This window comes from Acinonyx jubatus, chromosome B3, assembly GCF_027475565.1.
Source record: "Acinonyx jubatus isolate Ajub_Pintada_27869175 chromosome B3, VMU_Ajub_asm_v1.0, whole genome shotgun sequence".
NCBI lineage: Eukaryota > Metazoa > Chordata > Mammalia > Carnivora > Felidae > Acinonyx > Acinonyx jubatus.
Genome location: NC_069386.1, coordinates 23361329 through 23380308, shown reverse-complemented (window position 1 = coordinate 23380308; position 18980 = coordinate 23361329). Strand labels below are relative to the sequence as shown.

Below are 18980 nucleotides of genomic sequence, written 5' to 3'. Positions count from 1 at the left end.
ATACCTAGGAATAAATCTAACCAAAGATGTAAAAGATCTGTATGCTGAAAACTATAGAAAACTTATGAAGGTAATTGAAGAAGATTTAAGGAAATGGAAAGACATTCCCTGCTCATGGATTGGAAGAATAAATATTGTCAAAATGTCAATACTACCCAAAGCTACCTACACATACAATGCAATCCCAATCAAAATTGCACCAGCATTCTTCTCGAAACTAGAACAAGCAATCCTAAAATTCATATGGAACCACAAAAGGCCCCGAATAGCCAAAGTAATTTTGAAGAAGAAGACCAAAGCAGGAGGCATCACAATCCCAGACTTTAGCCTCTACTACAAAGCTGTCATCATCAAGACAGCATGTATTGGCACAAAAAGAGACACATAGACCAATGGAATAGAATAGAAACCCCAGAACTAGACCCACAAACGTATGGCCAACTCATCTTTGACAAAGCAGGAAAGAACATCCAATGGAAAAAAGACAGTCTCTTTAACAAATGGTGCTGGGAGAACTGGGCAGCGACATGCAGAAGGTTGAAACTAGACCACTTTCTCACACCATTCACAAAAATAAACTCAAAATGGATAAAGGACCTGAATGTGAGACAGGAAACCATCAAAACCTTAGAGGAGAAAGCAGGAAAAGACCTCTCTGACCTCAGCCGTAGCAATCTCTTACTCGACACATCCCCAAAGGCAAGGGAATTAAAAGCAAAAGTGAATTACTGGGACCTTATGAAGATAAAAAGCTTCTGCACAGCAAAGGAAACAACCAACAAAACTAAAAGGCAACCAACGGAATGGGAAAAGATATTTGCAAATGACATATCGGACAAAGGGCTAGTATCCAAAATCTATAAAGAACTCACCAAACTCCACACCCGAAAAACAAATAACCCAGTGAAGAAATGGGCAGAAAACATGAACAGACACTTCTCTAAAGAAGACATCCAGATGGCCAACAGGCACATGAAAAGATGTTCCATGTTGCTCCTTATCAGGGAAATACAAATCAAATCCACACTCAGATATCACCTCACGCCAGTCAGAGTGGCCAAAATGAACAAATCAGGAGACTATAGATGCTGGCGAGGATGTGGAGAAACGGGAACCCTCTTGCACTATTGGTGGGAATGCAAATTGGTGCAGCCGCTCTGGAAAGCAGTGTGGAGGTTCCTCAGAAAATTAAAAATAGACCTACCCTATGACCCAGCAATAGCACTGCTAGGAATTTACTCAAAGGATACAGGAGTACTGATGCATAGGGGCACTTGTACCCCAATGTTTATAGCAGCACTCTCAACAATAGCCAAATTATGGAAAGAGCCTAAATGTCCATCAACTGATGAATAGATAAAGAAATTGTGGTTTATATACACAATGGAATACTACGTGGCAATGAGAAAGAATGAAAGACGGCCTTTTGTAGCAACGTGGATGGAACTGGAGAGTGTGATGCTAAGTGAAATAAGCCATACAGAGAAAGACAGTTACCATATGTTTTCACTCTTATGTGGATCCTGAGAAACTTAACAGAAACCCATGGGGGAGGGGAAGGGAAAAAAAAAAGAGGTTAGAGTGGGAGAGAGCCAAAGCATAAGAGACTGTTAAAAACTGAGAACAATCTGAGGGTTGATGGGGGGTGGGAGGGAGGGGAGGGTGGGTGATGGGTATCGAGGAGGGCACCTTTTGGGATGAGCACTGGGTGTTGTATGGAAACCAATTTGACAATAAATTTCATATATTAAAAAAAAATTTCAAATTCTTGGTAAATTGACTTGATATTAACTGATTTTAATTTAAATCCCAACTAATTTTCAGTATAGTAGTCTATTTGGTTGGATGGAGGATAAAAAAATCTGACTTATTTCTTAGAGAATAAAATAGCTAACTTAAATCTAATGTTATAATTCCAATACACAGACAATATATTCTAACCTAACAGTATATTTTCAAACATGATAGGATATCAAGATCATTTTGACTATATAACGATGATTTCAAAGAGCTATAGAAAAAAGTGGATAAAGAATCCACTTTTTTTCTTCTTGTTTGAAGAATAGAAAAATTCAAAATTAGTAACTGGACTCCTTAAAATGAAAAACTGGCAAAACAAGAAATAATATGATGCAGCTAGAGAAACTCCAACAAGGTGAAAATAAAATGATAATTTTTTCTCAGTCATATTAGAATACTTTTTAAAAACAACCTACCAAGGATTTAGTCTGTGAAATTACATTCATCTAATGAACCATCTTAAGAACATTGCAAATGATTAGGAAAATGACACACACACACACATTTATGGAAGGATGAATTTGACACAGAACAAACACAACTGAACAGGTTTTATAATAAAATACAGCTATGTATATGTGTCCATGGAAGCACACTCCTGTAATCCATGTTTGTAAATGAAATCCATCAGTCTAATAGGGTTAGACCAACCTGAACAACAGTTAACTATAGAAAGTGACATTAAAAAGTAGATATGGAGCCAGGTTTCCCTGTGTTTTTTACGGTAAATAATTCTGAGTTGTGTTGTTTCCCTGGAAGCAAAACATAGCATTATGTTTCAATTTTGAAATAAAGATTTTAAAAAGTTTCCTACTCAAATGAATGAAGTTATTTTTGGTTTTTGGGCCCCTGTTTTCCTCCTTATGACTCTTTCTCTGTTCAGCCTTGTGAGACTTTATCCCTTCCATAACAACTCAGCATTATCCCCAGCAGCTGCTGGTAACATACTGTGAGCTTTTGAATGAGACTGACTTTGACTTCTCATTTTCTTGATGCCAGATGGCGCTGCAATCTTGAATCCTAGAAATGAAATTAAGTTTCTATTCCGGAAACATGAGCAATAAAGGCATGCAAGTAATTTGTGCATGGAATATTCACGGACTGGTTTGGAGTCTCACAAAGGAAAGCCTAAGTAGATGAAAAAAAATGGTGGGATAATTCCTTGTGAGCTCTCCCTTGGACTTCAGGATTTTTTTTCTCTCTGCTAAATGCTCTATCCTTTTGCCTGCATAGACTCTCTCTCTAAAACCAAGGGTTTGCATTAGCAAGCCTTTAGATAACAAGAAACCAAAATTTTAAATTTATAGGCACACCAACAGTATTCCTATTGAGAAGATGTCAGATGTAGGTAATCAATGTATAAGAAAAGAACAGCATACGATCAAGTAATAAAAGTGTCATTCCTTTAAAATTTAGCCTCTACATGTATATTCCACTTGATTCAGGTAGATGAAATATTCTCTACCTGTGGTGCCTCAAGTAGATTGTCATCTGTTCATATCCTATTTCCTACCTGGAACAGAAATCCTATTTTTGTATTCCCTGTTCTATTTTCCTTGAGTTTCTACTACTTACTTTTTATGTCTCTAGTCATCATTTACTTCCTCCAGGGAGCCTTCTCTGACCAATTAAATCTAAACTACATGCTCATCTATACCTCTGAAATCCTTCAGTACTGAAATCACAGGTTTCTACAATAGGAAAGGAAAAAAAAAAAGATTTTCTTTTTGCCATTCTAGATTGTCCACTGCGACTCTGTAACAAAAGCCAGATTAACAAGAGAAAAGTGTACAAATTTATTTAAGTTTTATGTAATACAGGAGCCTTCATTATGAAATGAGAGGACCTACAGGAACATTAAACCTGTATGTTTTTATACAAGGTTTAGTAACAGTGGAACACCATAGAAAAATGTAATAGGACAAAAGGGTATGGGCCTAAGTATAGTAAACTGGAGGAAATTTGGCAAGGTCTGTTTATTCAGATTTATCTTGGTATTTGTCTTAGGAGATAAGTATGCTCCTTTCCTCCAAGTATAGGGAGGGCGCCTCTCACATGAGTGTCTTAGCACTTGCTTCAGGAAAGAAGGTTAGGGAGTCCTTTTAGCAACTACTTTTTCTCAAAGTCCTTCAGCTTAAAATAATATGCCAAGGTGCCATATTTTGGGGTGGTATCCTGAGCCCTGTCACTATATACAATTTTTTTATAGATTAACTTTTTAATTACATTTTTCTTAAAAAGCTGTGAGATTTCCATTTCTTTGGGAGATATTTTCAGCACTGTGTTGTTAAATTCCACAGGTTAAGCTTTCTTCATTATTACTAAGAACTTCATACATGTTAGAGAGATTGCCATTCATTGCTTTTTCATCTTGTCAAAAAGACACAGGGAGACTTGCTAGAGTAAAGCTGATGTGTTTAAAGGCATGCAATAAGAATACTCCCACAATGATTGTAAAGAAGCCACTCAAAGTACCAATGACATCATCAACAGTTATATCTTGCCACTCCTTAGAAAGAATAGCTGAACAAGTTAAAACTGATTCTGTAAAGAATATATAATATATTGGAGTCACAAAGGAAGTGTTGAAACCAATGTTCACATCTTTTGTTATTTTAATGTACAAGTTGATCCTCATTACGTGTGGATTCAATATTTGCCAATTTACTTACTAATATTTATTTGTGACACCAAAATCAATATTTGTGGCACGTTCAAGTGTTCTTTTCATGATATATTTAGTGCCACTCTGAGTCTGTGAATTGACTTAAATCTGGAAGCTAGGAATCCTTTGTGGTTGAACTTTGCGGTTGAACTCATATAGTTCAAACAATACTCCAGTAGGCTTTCAACTAGTTCTAGGGATACTCTGATCAGTTAGTTCGATCATAGATCCCTGTGTGTTAAAACATTTTTATTACTGGTATATCCCCACTTTAGGGTAAATCATATACAATTTCTTTGGCCATTAAGCTCTCACAAGTACAAACTGTTTAACCATTCACGAGCTGCATAAGACAACACAATAAATCTTGATTCCCTGGTAGTTGTAATGATATCATGAATTCAACCCAATCAGGTGTTATATTTTAGCCTCTTTGATATAACAACCTTAGAATCCACCTCCAAACATGCAGTAGTATCAGAGAAGGCCTAGTATCCCCTTTAAAGGGCTCATCTGATTAGACAAAGCTCACAAAAGATAATCTCCATTTTAATTAATTCAAAATCAATGATGAAGTGTTGGTTCATGGTGTGGATATGTTGGAGTCCAGAGCCTATGGCCAAGAAAGAATTCTTGACATATCTTAATCAGTGCAAAAAGGAGGTTTTATTAAAGCACAGGGATAAGACCTGTGGGCAGAAAGAGCAGTAATGGGGTTGTGATGGGTGACTATTATGTACTCTTGAGTTGGGAGGAGGATAGAGACAGTGCAAGCCTCCAAGGAATTTTGGAAACAAGGTTCCCAGGATCATGGTGGGGCTAGATATTGTTAGGAAAAGGTAATTTATTACTGTTTAGTAAAAACTCAGCCATGATGTTGCAGGATTTTTTTTATTTTTGCCTCAATACCTGGGATTATGTGTCTCACCACTTTGAAGAATGAAGAGGTGGACACAAAATAAAATGAGCAGCAGTCAAAAGTTTCTTAGAGTATAAGATTAGGAAGTAAGAATAGTATGAAAGCTCTCATTGCAGAGTGGGGGCATTCAAAAGTGAATGCTGGGGACTATAGGCAAGGGACTTTGTTTTATAGAATTTTGGTTGACCCCAACCTTCCCCCATGTTCCTTCTCAGGCTCTACCTTTATTGGCTTGGCAATTTTAGGTACTGGGTTGTCCATTTCATGGCCTGATTCCATTGTGTGAGGAGTCAGACTTTGATCGTACTGTCCCTTGTATAACATTAAGTTTTATGGTTTATTTATTTTAGTTAGGTATTTTGATTGTCAAATTCCTTAGGAGAACCTGAGAGGGAGCAGGAGGTGTCTGTTACATTCTTAAGAGAAACCTTATGCCTGAGGGAGTTTGCTCCTGGTCAGATACTCCCATCTGTTGTTTTAAAATATGTGTTTTCCCCACCCAGGGACCTCAGGTCCTAACCTTTCCCTCTCTTCCTATCTTATCTCTCTGCCTATTTTATCCTATTTTTCCCTATTATAATGAGACCCTTCAGATATATATCAGTGGGCCATAGGCTTGGATTATGATTGCTAACATACATCTTGGTGGGAAGAGATAAAGGAAGCTTCCAAAGGAAATTCTGTATGTTTAAAGTAGACTCACAGGATCCTGGGGAGTTGGGCTAAGATTGTCTTTTGCCCTCATCAAAGTTTCAGCTTGAGGCAGTTTAGTTCCTAGAGGAAATTTACTCTGCCAGTCTCAAGGATGTGTCAATGGGCTGCAAGTATTAAGGGAATTTCCCTTTGTTCCCCACATAATTCTCCCCTGAACAATTTTGACCCTTAAATATTTAAGGTTGCTGAAGGTGGAAGGTCTTATCTTCTGTTAACTTCTTCCTGCTGAATAGGGGCATAGAGATGTCCTTACTTACTTATGGGTCAACATTGATCACTTGGGGTTGAGAGGTAGTTGAATCCAAGAGAGAGTGCATGTATGGATCTTCCAGAATGGAAAGGGTCATCTGTAGGCTTGATGCTATGGTAGTGAAGGAGTCTCTGCATTAGGTGTAGAGACATGGGAGAAAACAACAAAACACAATTAGGACAACAAAAAGAAAAAGAAGCCCAGATAAGAGTCTTTTGACAGTTGACAAAAGTCCTCTTCTAATCCAGGAGTTTAACCTATTATTAAAGGAAAGAGACTATTTAAAGCACCAATTTGAGTATTCATGTTATTTAGAAATCCAGAAATATTTTTATGATAATATAGAATGTATACACAGCATTCTGTTTTTATGATAGCTCAAGTTCCACCTTGTGCAACAGTTAAAACATGTAATGCCATTCTAGTTTGTAAAACTGCTTTACATATTTGTGTTACTTCAGTATTTAATAGAGAAATGCTATTTTAAGTGTCATTTAAGCCTTTCACCGTGTGCTTAGTAAGAACTTCCATGCACCTAACTATATCCTCCATTCCTAAAGAGGGAATAAAGATGGATGCTAGGTGGTCATGCCAATGAAACATAGGACATGTCCACTATTGTTTTAAATTTGGAAGGTTGGCTAGGCTGGTAATGGTTTTAATAATGTGTCCATGCATCCAGGCAAAACCCAGAGAATAGGAGCCTATCTAGCCTGGGGGAAACTATGGACACAAGTTAGAGTCGCATAGCCATTGGATCTTGTTAGGAGCCAGTCATCTAATTCTGGACCTCCTTGCATTACAGTCAGGATATCAAGAGCTATTTGGTTATGGAGGGCCACCTTTTGAATATGTGGGTTACTGGTTAAAGATGGCTGTTGTATGCTTGGTCAAAGCCTCTATTTGCAATTTTACAACAATAGAGGTGGCTCCTGGGACAGATATGTCTAATAAAACCATCAAGAAACCCTCTTTGTCTAGGTTTACCCTAATCTAAATACAAGGAATCACTGGCAAGTGGGGGAAGGCTTGTCTCAGGAGATAAAAGCATTCCCAAGTGCATCCAACCTGATAGCATAAGGTAAGTGGAGCTATTCATTAACTTCACAAGTCCATAGTTAACTTCATGGAGTGGAGTACTCTGCAATTTTGTCATCCCAGCCACACAGAATTGGTCAAGGTGATAGTTGAGCTGTACAATTGTTGGAGAATTCATCCTATTTTCCAGTTGTTCAAATAATCATATGCCCATGGGGTCCTGTTATTGTCCCCACACAACAAGAAAAAATATTGTGTATACATGAGATAATGTGTCAATGTCCGAAGTTTACCTCAAGTTATCTAGCTTAGGCGAACAACATTCAAAGACAATCATAATTAGAATTTAACATCCACAAAGATGTGCTATTGAAACAATTTTTCTCTCTATAATTACCCTTATTTCCAAATCAAGCCTAATTGCCCTTATAGCCAAATCAAGACTAACTAATTTGCAAAACAGGTCCAGTTTTAACAAACTTGGCCTAATTATTTACATAAGCTCAGCAAGAACAGTGATTGATCATATATATCTTTCAAAATCACGTTTGCTGGAACTCTTCAAAAGGAATCTAAATTGATCATTTAGTAGCCTTTCCAGTCCTGAAGCCAAGCCAAGTACTTGCCATTAGACATGACTACAATACCTGTAGATTTGGGCAAATTCCTCTTCCTGAGTTCCTGAAAGTATCCTGAAGTTTCTGCACCTGTCAGGAAGTGACATTCTTTACTCACTTGGTAAAGCTATGGAACTCTGTCAGCAAGGTATCAGGCCAACAGTACCAAGGGGCTGTATTGTCTCCATGTTTTATAAAGTCAATCTTAGTTTATTAAAGGTATTTGGTCATATCTGAGTCGATGCACGTCTCTCAAATATGACATTTGAATTAAATCCTTGGTAAAATAACCAATGTTCCAATGGTGTCCTGTTGCAAGGAGAAAAGATTCTTCTTGAACTTGTGAAAAATAGTTATGATTGCCGTGGAAGAAATAATACTCACTGAGACTTTTTGAATTTCACAGGTTTCAGGTAAGAGAGAAAAGTTAAACACTTCAGTGTGTTCACAAATGAATACTTTATCACATTTCTGTAAGTCATAGGAAGTTTTCTTTATCTTGAAGAGCAAACATTAGAGAACCAGCAATGTTTCAAACAAGAGTCACAAAAACTATAATCATTTTTCTCAGTTCATTTAGTCCCATGTTACTAATTCTTGTTCAGTTTTTTGCAAGTGTTTATTTATTCATTTTTGAGTGAGAGAGCACTAGGGGGAGGGACAGAGAGTGAGCAAGACAGAGAATCCCAAGCAGGCTCAGGGCTGTCAGTGCAAAGCCCTACATGGGGCTTGAACTCATGAAGCATGAGATCATGACCTGAACTGAAATTAAGAGTTGGACACTAAACCAACTGAGCCACCCAGGTGTCCCTCTTGCTCAGTTTGAATGCACCTTTTTGGTTCTAGAAATTCTTACCCATTTCAGTTTTAATCTTAGAGATATCAAATACCAGTATTTGTCAAAAAAGTCCTTTTTATTAATCTCCTTGAAGACAAAACACATTTCACAATAGAATAAGAACAATTATAAATGACAAAAACTCAGAAATGAACATTGTTAAAGATATAATATGAGAGTTGGAAATTCAGTTATTTCTGTGACACATAACACTTCAATAGTAACAAGTGATGACCTTATACCAAACCTTCTACAACTTTATACCAGAAGGTAACATACCAAATCATCAAGCCTAATTTGTCAAAGAGGTCTCTTTATGATTTGAATCTTGAGGAATTTTGTTAAAACCTTAGAAAGTTTTAAAACATATGCCTAAATAGGATTACAGATGACCAAAGACCTGATAAAGGCAAAACAGAAACTGGTTTTTCTAGACAAAGAAAAGAGAAAATAACTTAGTTTACATTTTCTTATCAAAAGCAGACAAACAATCCAAGAAATCTTGTCTTTTTTTAACAAAGAGAAAGCAGAATTTCAATCTTATATACCAGTGTACTTTTAAAATCCATTCATTTTAATCTTAGTCCATCCTGACCACACATAAAATTCCTTTCCACAGATTTCCCTTCACAAACCTTCTTCAACATTCCTTTGCTTCATATTTTGTCCCAAGCCATTACTTTCCAAACTACCAGTCTCATTTAGGACAAAATTACCTTCTTTTACCTTCAACAAAAATGTATGTCCATTCCTTATATCTTTCTTACACATACAGAGTTCCTTCCCTCATTTCCATTAGTCTTAATTACACTTAGTAGAATTTTAACTCTTAGAAACATTAGTTCCCAGTGAAAACTAAGTAGTAGCCAATTGTGAACTGTTACACCAGAATTCTTTAGGTGACAAATTTATGGATACATTTAAGCACAAAGCATGTTTCCAACAGACCCAAATATCCTTAGTTTCTCACAATAAGAAGTCAAAAGCAGATAAACTTTATGCTTAGTAACAAATGCTTTAGTATTTTATCCTATTTGGAAAAGACCCAGATAAATGCAATCCAATTTATCTTCCAAGCAAAACTTTAAAGTTTCAGGTTACCAAAGACTTTGAAAGCTAACTTAACAATTACCCATGAAAATTTTGAGACAAAATTAACCATCATTTTATGTCATGTTTTGGCTGACAAATTGCAAGATATAACATGAGCTTATTTGACCTCTAGTAAACCTTGGTAGAATAAAATTTTCATATTTAATGCTGATAACTCTAAAGACATGTCTATTTTGATTAAACCAATTTAAATTAGTTTAAATGCTGAATTTTGTTTCACCTGGGTTTTCACCTGCCATGAATTCCATGTCTTACCTTGCCTTGAAGAACTTGTCATTTTTATCCATGGAAAATACTAGAATAGTTTTATAAGGGGAAAATTTGTAGTTTAAGTGGTTAGAAGGGGACATTGACAGAAAACAGAAAAGCTGGAAATCCATCATGCTCTAAGTGACATTGTAACACATGTTTTTTTATAGCCAACTTCCCTAAGAAGTCCCTAGTTGGGTTAAAATTCAGTCAGTTTTCAGTGGAGGTCTCACAGCTAGAAGCACCTAGGTCAGAGATGTGAAGGGAATAATATTAGAACAATGAGGAGGAAACCTCCCACGGGAGTGTTAGGATCAGTAGCTGTGTTAGTCACTGAGGTCTCTGTCCTGTTCCCAAGGCAGACAACTTTGTGTAAGGATGGGAAAAAGGAGAAGGCATCAAGTTTTTTGGTCTTTTCTTTTTTTTTTTTTGTAGAAAAATTTTTATTTTAAGAAAAATTTAGGTAACAGCAACAAAAAATTTAACAAGTTTCACTTAGCAAAATACACCCAAGAGAAAATCACAGTACAAAGAAAGTTTTAAGTCAAGACTCACCAATTCCTACAATATTCGTAATGTGTCTTAAGTTTCAAAACTAACTTATTTTTTTAAAAAAGCTTAAACTCAACCTGAAAGATTTTAAATGAAAATAAACTAGAATTAACAAACATGAGAATTATTTCTCTTTGAATTAGGTATCTAGCACCTTGAGTTTTCCAAAAAAGTACGTCTCCCCATGTGTTCACAGTGATGTGGTATAAAAGATCCATTTAATGAACTACTTTAACTTGGATAATATCATTATGATATGCACTACCAAAATGTTAATTCAGAAAAGCTGATAGTTTTAATTTCTCAATATCACATGATAGAAGAAAGTTTGCATGAGAAAATACTGAAGAGGTAACTTTCAAATACAGATTTCACAAACTCCTGGTGTAACATGGGTCCTATAGCTTCCTCTAGAGTAATAATTGGTTTTCACTGCTTGTTGCTGCCTGTGAAAATTTGATTGCAATAACCCAAATGCTCCTACAAAACTAGTCATATCCATCTGTGCTGTTCTGGCCTCCATAGCTAGCCCTGTAACAACCACTCACAGACTGGCTCTTGAGGCCTCTGGGAGTGGACTGGGCTGACACCCCTATGCATTTCATCATCTGGCTGCTATACACCCCATTGCTGACCCCAGTTATGGAATTCAGGAAAAGTTCTATTATCTATGTTGCATGTTGGCCCAGTCTTTGGACATAGCTGCCACAGCTTCTTCATGAGTGGCAAACTCAACATTGGCTTTGCCCATCACTCTTCTATCAGGGTTGATCTCAATATGGACTCTCACAGGGTTAAGTTGGAGAGAAGAAGTTGTAAATGTTGTTCTCTGTGGCTTTGTATGGCAGCTCTCTCATGTGGACACAGTGTCCGTGGTACTCTGGACAGTGAACTCGCCATCTCTGGTTCTGTGGCCATACATGCCCAAGAGACAATAACTGAGGTCTCTCCCAAGCAGATCATTGGTGAAACTGCAGCCATCACTGAGGTCTCTGTACTCCTCATAGCCTGCACTGTAAGCACCAGACCTCAACCTCTCCAGGCCTGCTTTCTTGACAGTGCCAATATACCTCCTGGTTGTGCTGGGGAGGTCATAGGGCCCCCGCTGCTGTACAGACATGAACTAAAGAGGGGGATCCGAGTATGACCTAACTTCTTCCTGATGGCTCTTGAACACTTCAATATACCTGTGACCTATTCTGTCCTTGTGCTTCCCTAGGGCCTTTTCAGCTAACTCTTGTGAGGCAAACTACACAAAGGCTTCCCCTGTAGTCTTGCCTTCGGAGTCCACAAGCAATGTGATTCCATTTGGCACAATTTTCAACCCTGAGAAGAACTGAACAATTTATTCCATGGTGCATCCAAATGGGAGTCCTCAAAGCTGCACAAAGCCATTGCTGGCTGTGTTGGCACTGTTTGGACCACTGTGCTTCAACACCCAATCCATTTTGGTTCTGTGGGACTTAAACACCTCAATGTACCAGTGTCCCATGCTTTCCCTATCTTTTTTAAGGGCAATTTTTACATCATCTTCTGATTCAAGTTCAACAAAACCTCATCATTCTTCCTACCTTCTCTGGTGTAGATAAAATGAATGCCTGTTTCAAGGATTTGTCAATGGGATATAAGTAGTAAGGAAATTTCATTTTTTTCCTTTTGCCTTTGTTTCCCACATCAGTTCACAACCCTCTCAGGAGCTTTCCTGGTATAATCTGAAACTGAAATAGGCAGAGGGCAGGGAGAGACTGAAGTACAATGCAGGCCACGTCAGGTTGGTAGCTGGTAATTTTAATTAATAATAATAATAAACAATAATATAATAATCACACCCACTCACCAAATCTTAAAAGATTACAAAGAGCCCTAACTGGGCTTAGTCACTTAAAACTTTTTTTTTTAATGTTTATTTATTTTTGAGAGAGACAGAGACAGAATGCGAGTGGGTTAGGGGCAGAGAGAGAGGGAGACACAGAAGCAGAAGCAGGCTCCAGGGTCTGAGCTGTCAGCACAGAGCCTGATGTGGGCTTGAACTCATGAGCTGTGAGATCATGACCTGAGCTGAAGTCGGGTGCTAAACTGACTGAGCCACCCAGGTGCCCTATGGGCTTAGTCACTTTTAAGGTGAAGGTGTTTTCAACATGATATCACCAACTCAAGGCTCATGTCCTTGGAGCAGCCTCTGGAGCAGAAAAGGCAAGCAGAACCCACATTCTGAGGACAGGGGGAGAGGAATGGGAAGGAGCCTCCAAGTTCCTGGGTCCAGTTCATGGTCAATCAGTGGTCATGTCTTTTTTGATCACATTCCCCAACATTCCACCCATTGTGACTGGTTCTTACAATATTATGTGCCCCTCTTTTCTGCAATGGGCTATGAGTGGTCAGCAAGGTGTTTTATTAGTGTGGAAGTGGCTATCTGGCTGCATTGGAGGCACATGTCATGGCAATAATAGTCATATGTAAAAGAAAATACTGATTAAGGGAATACTTTTTTAAATTAGTGAGAACTTTTTCTACTAAGAGCCAAGGATCCAAACATTAATTTATTAAATCTCCTAGGCTGGGGGTCAGATCACTCAGGGCGTTTACTCGTGTCCTCATGCGATTTAATAAAGATAATACATTAGGAGACTCATCAGTTATGAACACACAGTATTCTGTTTGGATAACAGTACAGGTGGCTTCTTGTGAGGCACTAATAATGTCTAAAGCCATCCTATTTTGGAGGACAGTTTTTCTCAATAGAGTAACTTCAGTGTTTAGTAGGGATGGGCTTTGTTGGTTACCATTCAGGGCTTGCTGAGTGAATTTAGTAAGGGCTTCTTTGTGTGCTATAGCATCCTCTAGGCCCATGGAGGGAACAAAGCAGTGACCAAATGATTATATCAAGGAAAAGCAATGTCTACTTGGCCTTGAGGAAAGGGAGGTTGGTAGCTTTAGGAAGTTTACTTGGTTGTACATATCATGCACGTTGGCGAGGGGAGGAAGCATTATTAGGCATGAGAAGATGAGATGGGGATAGGATAGGCCATACCAGGACCCCCAATTTCTCCTCTTTCTCAAAGTGGATATTCCGTATCATGCATAGTGCATTTCAACAAGTCCAGATTGCAGCAGGACAATGGGATCTCAGTGCAGAATGAGTAGATCCCCCTCATACAAGGGTGTAAAGTAACCTACCAACTTGGCAAGATGTCCCATTGCAAATTCCAGTAAATAATGCCTTTCCCTGGTGTTATGGGGCTTGGAGTTTTCAGCAACATAGCACATGGATTCATGGTGAGAGTCAGGGCAATGGCTATTTCCCATGACTTCTGCACCTTTTCATGGTTGGTTGCCTTGGCAGGGGTCCTCAGTCTGCATATGGGTCAACAGGCCCTAATGGCTGATTATTTAAATGTATTAAAAGCTAGGACAATACTTTCCTCCATCTGGCCAAAGTGGTTTTACCTGTTAACAATTTAATTTGCTGTTTTAACATTTTATTTATTTATTTATTTATTTACATTAAAAAAATGTTTATTTGTGAGAGACAGAGCATTAGTGGGGGAGGGGCAAAGACGGTGACACAGAATCTGAAGCAGGCTCCAGGCTGTGAGTTGTCAGCACAGAGCTTGACACAGGGCTTGAACTCATAAGCCATGAGATCATGACCTGAGCTGACGTTGAATGCTTAACCGCCTGAGCCACCTAGGTGCCCCATTTTTTTCTTTTTATTAACCTTGTCACTTGCAGGTTATAGGGGAGATGAATCCTCTATTTAATGTCATGCTTTTTTTTTGCCCAGTATTACATATACTAACCTTTGAAATATGACTCTGATTACTATCTATGCCATGAGGGTATCCAAACATAGTACTTAATTTCTCCAATCCCCTAATTGTGGCAGCCTGGTTTACATAACAGTCAGGTAAAGCTTGGGTTAGGCCAGATGTAGTGTCCACACAGATCAGAGCATATTTAGAACCCTCACTCAGGGACAGAAAGCCAATATAATCAATTTACTAATTCCTTACTGGTCAGGAGCTCTGGCAAATGCCCCAGATTCTTTTATTTATGTATGTATGTATGTATGTATGTATGTATGTATGTATGTATTTATTTATTTATTTATTTTTATTTATTATTTTTTCTCTGTCTAACTTTTATTATTTTAATTTAATTTAATTTAATTTAATTTATTTTAATTTATTTTAATTTACTTCCAAGTTAGTTAGCATATAGCATAACAGTGATTTCAGGTGTAGATTCCTTAGTGCCCCTTACCCATGTAGCCCATCCCCCTTCCACACCCCTCTAGTAACCCTCTGTCTGTTCTCCATATTTTAAGAGACTCTTATGTTTCGTCCCCCTCCCTGTTTTTATATTATTTTTTCTTCCCTTCCCTTTTGTTCATCTGTTCTGTGTATTAAAGTCCTCATATGAGTGAAGTCATATGATATTTGTCTTTCTTTGAATAATTTTGCTTAGCATAATACCCTCTAGCTCCATCCACATAGTTGCAAATGGCAAGATTTCATTCTTTTTGATTGCTGGGTAATACTCCATTGTATGTATGTGTATATATATATATATATATATATATATATATATATATACCACATTTTCTTTATCCATTCATCCATTGATGGACATTTGGCTCTTTCCATACTTTGGCTATTGTTGATAGTGCTGCTATTAACATTGGGGTGAATGTGTCCCTTCGAATCACCACACCTGTATCCCATGGATAAATACCTAGTAGTGCAATTGCTGGGTCATAGGGTAATTCGATTTTTAAGTTTTTGAGGAACCTCCATACTGTTTTCCAGAGTGGCTGCACCAGCTTGCATTGCCACCAACAATGCAAAAGGGATCCTCTTTTTCCGCATCCTCACCAGCATCTGTTGTTGCCTGAGTTGTTTATGTTAGCCATTCTGACAGGTGTGAGGTGGTATCTCCTTGTGGTTTTTAATTTGTATCTCCCTGATGATGAGTGATGTTGAGCATTTTTTTCATGTGTCGTTTGGCCATCTGGATGTCTTCTTTGGAGAAGTGTCTATTCATGTCTTTTGCCCACTTTTTGACTGGATTCTTTGTTTTTTGGGTGTGGAGTTTGATAAGTTCTTTATAGATTTTGGATACTAACCCTTTATCTGATATGTTGTTTGCAAATATCTTCTCCCATTCTGTTGGTTGCCTTTTAGTTTTGCTGATTGTTTCCTTCACTGTGCAGAAGATTTTTATTTTGTTGAGGTCCCCATAGTTCATTTTTGCTTTTGTTTCCCTTGCCTCTGGAGAGGTGTTGAGTAAGAAGTTGCTGCAGTCGAGGTCAAAGATATCTTTGCCTGCTTTCTCCTCAAGGATTTTGATGGATTCCTGTCTTATATTAGGTCTTTCATCCATTTTGAGTTTATTTTTGTGTATGGTGTAAAAGTGGTCCAGGTTCATTCTTCTGCATGTCGCTGTCCAGTTTTCCCAGCACCACTTGCTGAAGAGACTGTTTTTATTCCATTGGATATTCTTTCCTGCTTTGTCAAAGATTTGCCAGATGTTTGTGGATCCATTTCTGGGATCTCTTTTCTGTTCCATTTAATTAAGTGTCTGTTTTTGTGCCAGAATGGCCCCAGATTCTTTTGGCAGTTGCTTTGGGTGTTGTTTAGAATAACTGCACTAGCCAAATTACTGAAACTTAAGGGATATCTGACATCCTCGGAAATATGCCATCTCACCAGGGCACTTAGATGGTCATTCCTTCTCTGCACCCATCTGCTGTATCTACTGAAGTGTCAATGGCTAAAATTTATATCCAAGCCTAAGGTATCAGCTTCCTGATTGCTACATGGTGTCAGTGACTCATGAGCTGGAACATGGAAAACAGTGAGGGCTTCCTTAGGTAGGTTCTTACAGATGGGCCCAAATGTCTCTCTACATATCTTGACCCCACATGGGCTTATTCGTAATCATCCATTTCTTGGCTTTCTATTGTCTGAGCCTTAGGATTAATCCCTTTGGAACAGCCTGGCTGTCAATGCAAAGGGTTAACTGCAAGGGCTCATGAGTAATTACCAGCCAGACTGCTTCTAAGATCAGCTCATTGGTTTCTGCATTGACTGCTATGTGAGAGGCCCTACCTGGTGGAGTGCTGTGTACAATGCTAGGATCTGTTGCTATATGGAAGTATATCAGATTTTGGCCTCATTCCAGAACTAGGGCTAAAACGCTAAGGGCATTCTTCCCTTCTTTTGTTTCTGCTATAGTGGTACCCAAAATTTTTGGAGTCAAAGACATATTTAACTCAAATGCTAGCCATACTTGGGATATGTCCAGAACTTTAATCTGATTCACTAGTATTTTTGCCTTATCAAAAATAGCTCACTGCTTTGATCCCCAGTCTTACATATGCCCTTGTTGGGAAGCAAGAATTCCTGTCCTCTCAAAGGTCCTTCTATCTGGACTCAGAATCAAGTTGATATGAGACAGATTAACTGGAGAAAATTGAATTTAATAGGTGTATGTACATATGGGCAATCCACATAGACATGGAAATTCCAAACACAGACAAAATGATGTATACACATCATTCTCAACTAACAATAAAGGGGTAGAGGTCTGGGATTTCAGAGGAAAGAATGCACTTCACAGGGTGATAAGGAGAGTAGATGTTTGGTAATGAGATATTTGCTCTACTATACAGACGGGTCAATCAGATAAAATTTATCTCTGTTAATAACCCTATTCTGGGAAAGACCCTCAAGTTAGATTTTTCTGTGTGATTAAAGAAGAGATGGAAGTTTCTTACAGGCTCTCAGGTACTTTTAGCTCAAAATAATCCATATATCTAAGTGGCATATTATGGGGGTAGTAGTCCTGTCCTGAACCCTTCAGTTTCTCCATTCAAAACTTCATTGGAAATTTCACATATTAAAAGTTGAACTGATAGATTGTTTCATCTCATTGATCTGCTTGTAGTCCTGACAATAGTTCAGTTTAGTGAAACTCATTTCAGGAGGAAGTGATGTAGGTATACTTTCAAAGTTAGGCCTATGGTTCAAGTAATTAGGGATTACATAAGGGGCCTTTCTACTGAAACAAAAGAAAATCAATGGCTAATGATGGGTCAAATAATAGCCAGTTTCTTAGTTCTGAGTGCTGTTAGTTACAAAGACTTCTAGATGTCAGACTTGAAGCATTTTCAGAGAGTGATGGTAGTTAATAGCAATCTGACAGATCTTCCTTGTTTATAGCTCATAGTCTCTGGTGGTTTTTTGAGGGGCCTGTGTCTCCCTCACTCTCTGCCCCTCCCCTGCTCAAGGTGTATGTCTCTCTCTCTTTCTTTCAAAAATAAACATAAAAACTATAATATCTATAATGATGTTACTGAAACATATTTCTCTCTATAATCACCCTCTCTTTTTACCAAAGATAGCCAACTTAACACTAATTTGCAAAATAAGTCTGGTTAAAAACAAACAAAAAAAAAGTGGACTGATTATTTACATAGGCATAGAAAGAATAGAGATTTACCCAAGGGATATAGGAGTGCTTATGCATAGGGCACTTGTACCCCAATGTTTATAGCAGCACTCTCAACAATAGACAAATTATGGAAAGAGCCTAAATGTCCATCAACTGATGAATAGATAAAGAAATTGTGGTTTATATACACAATGGAATACTACATGGCAATGAGAAAGAATGAAATATGGCCTTTTGTAGCAATGTGGATGGAACTGGAGAGTGTTATGGTAAGTGAAATAAGTCATACAGAGAAAGACAGATACCATATGTTTTCACTCTTATGTGGATCCTGAGAAACTTAACAAAAGTCCATGGGGGAGGGGAAGAAAAAAAGGTTAGAGAGCGAGGGATCCAAAACATAAGAGACTGTTAAAAACTGAGAACAAACTGAGGGTTGATGGGGGGGTGGGAGGGAGGGGAGGGTGGGTGATGAGTATTGAGAAGGGCACCTGTTGGGATGAGCACTGGGTGTTGTATGGAAACTAATTTGACAATAAATTTCATATTTAAAAAAAAAAGAATAGAGATCGACTATATAGACTGTTTAAAACATTGCTGTATCTTTTCATGAGGAATCTCTAGATTGAATTTTTAATAACTTCTTGAGGCCAGAGCCAAGCCCAATATTTGCCATCAGACCTTGCCTGAAATACCTATAGATTTGAGTGAATTCTCTTCTCAGGACCCCCCAAAATACCCTGAGATTCCTGCATCCTCCATGAAGCAAC

General features: G+C 38.0%; 1 pseudogene; it reads right to left on the bottom strand.

The window, feature by feature from the left end:
• Positions 1–11203: 11203 nt before the first annotated feature.
• Positions 11204–12326, bottom strand: LOC106967808 (heterogeneous nuclear ribonucleoprotein F-like; annotated as a pseudogene).
• Between the last annotated feature and the right edge of the window lie 6654 nt (positions 12327–18980).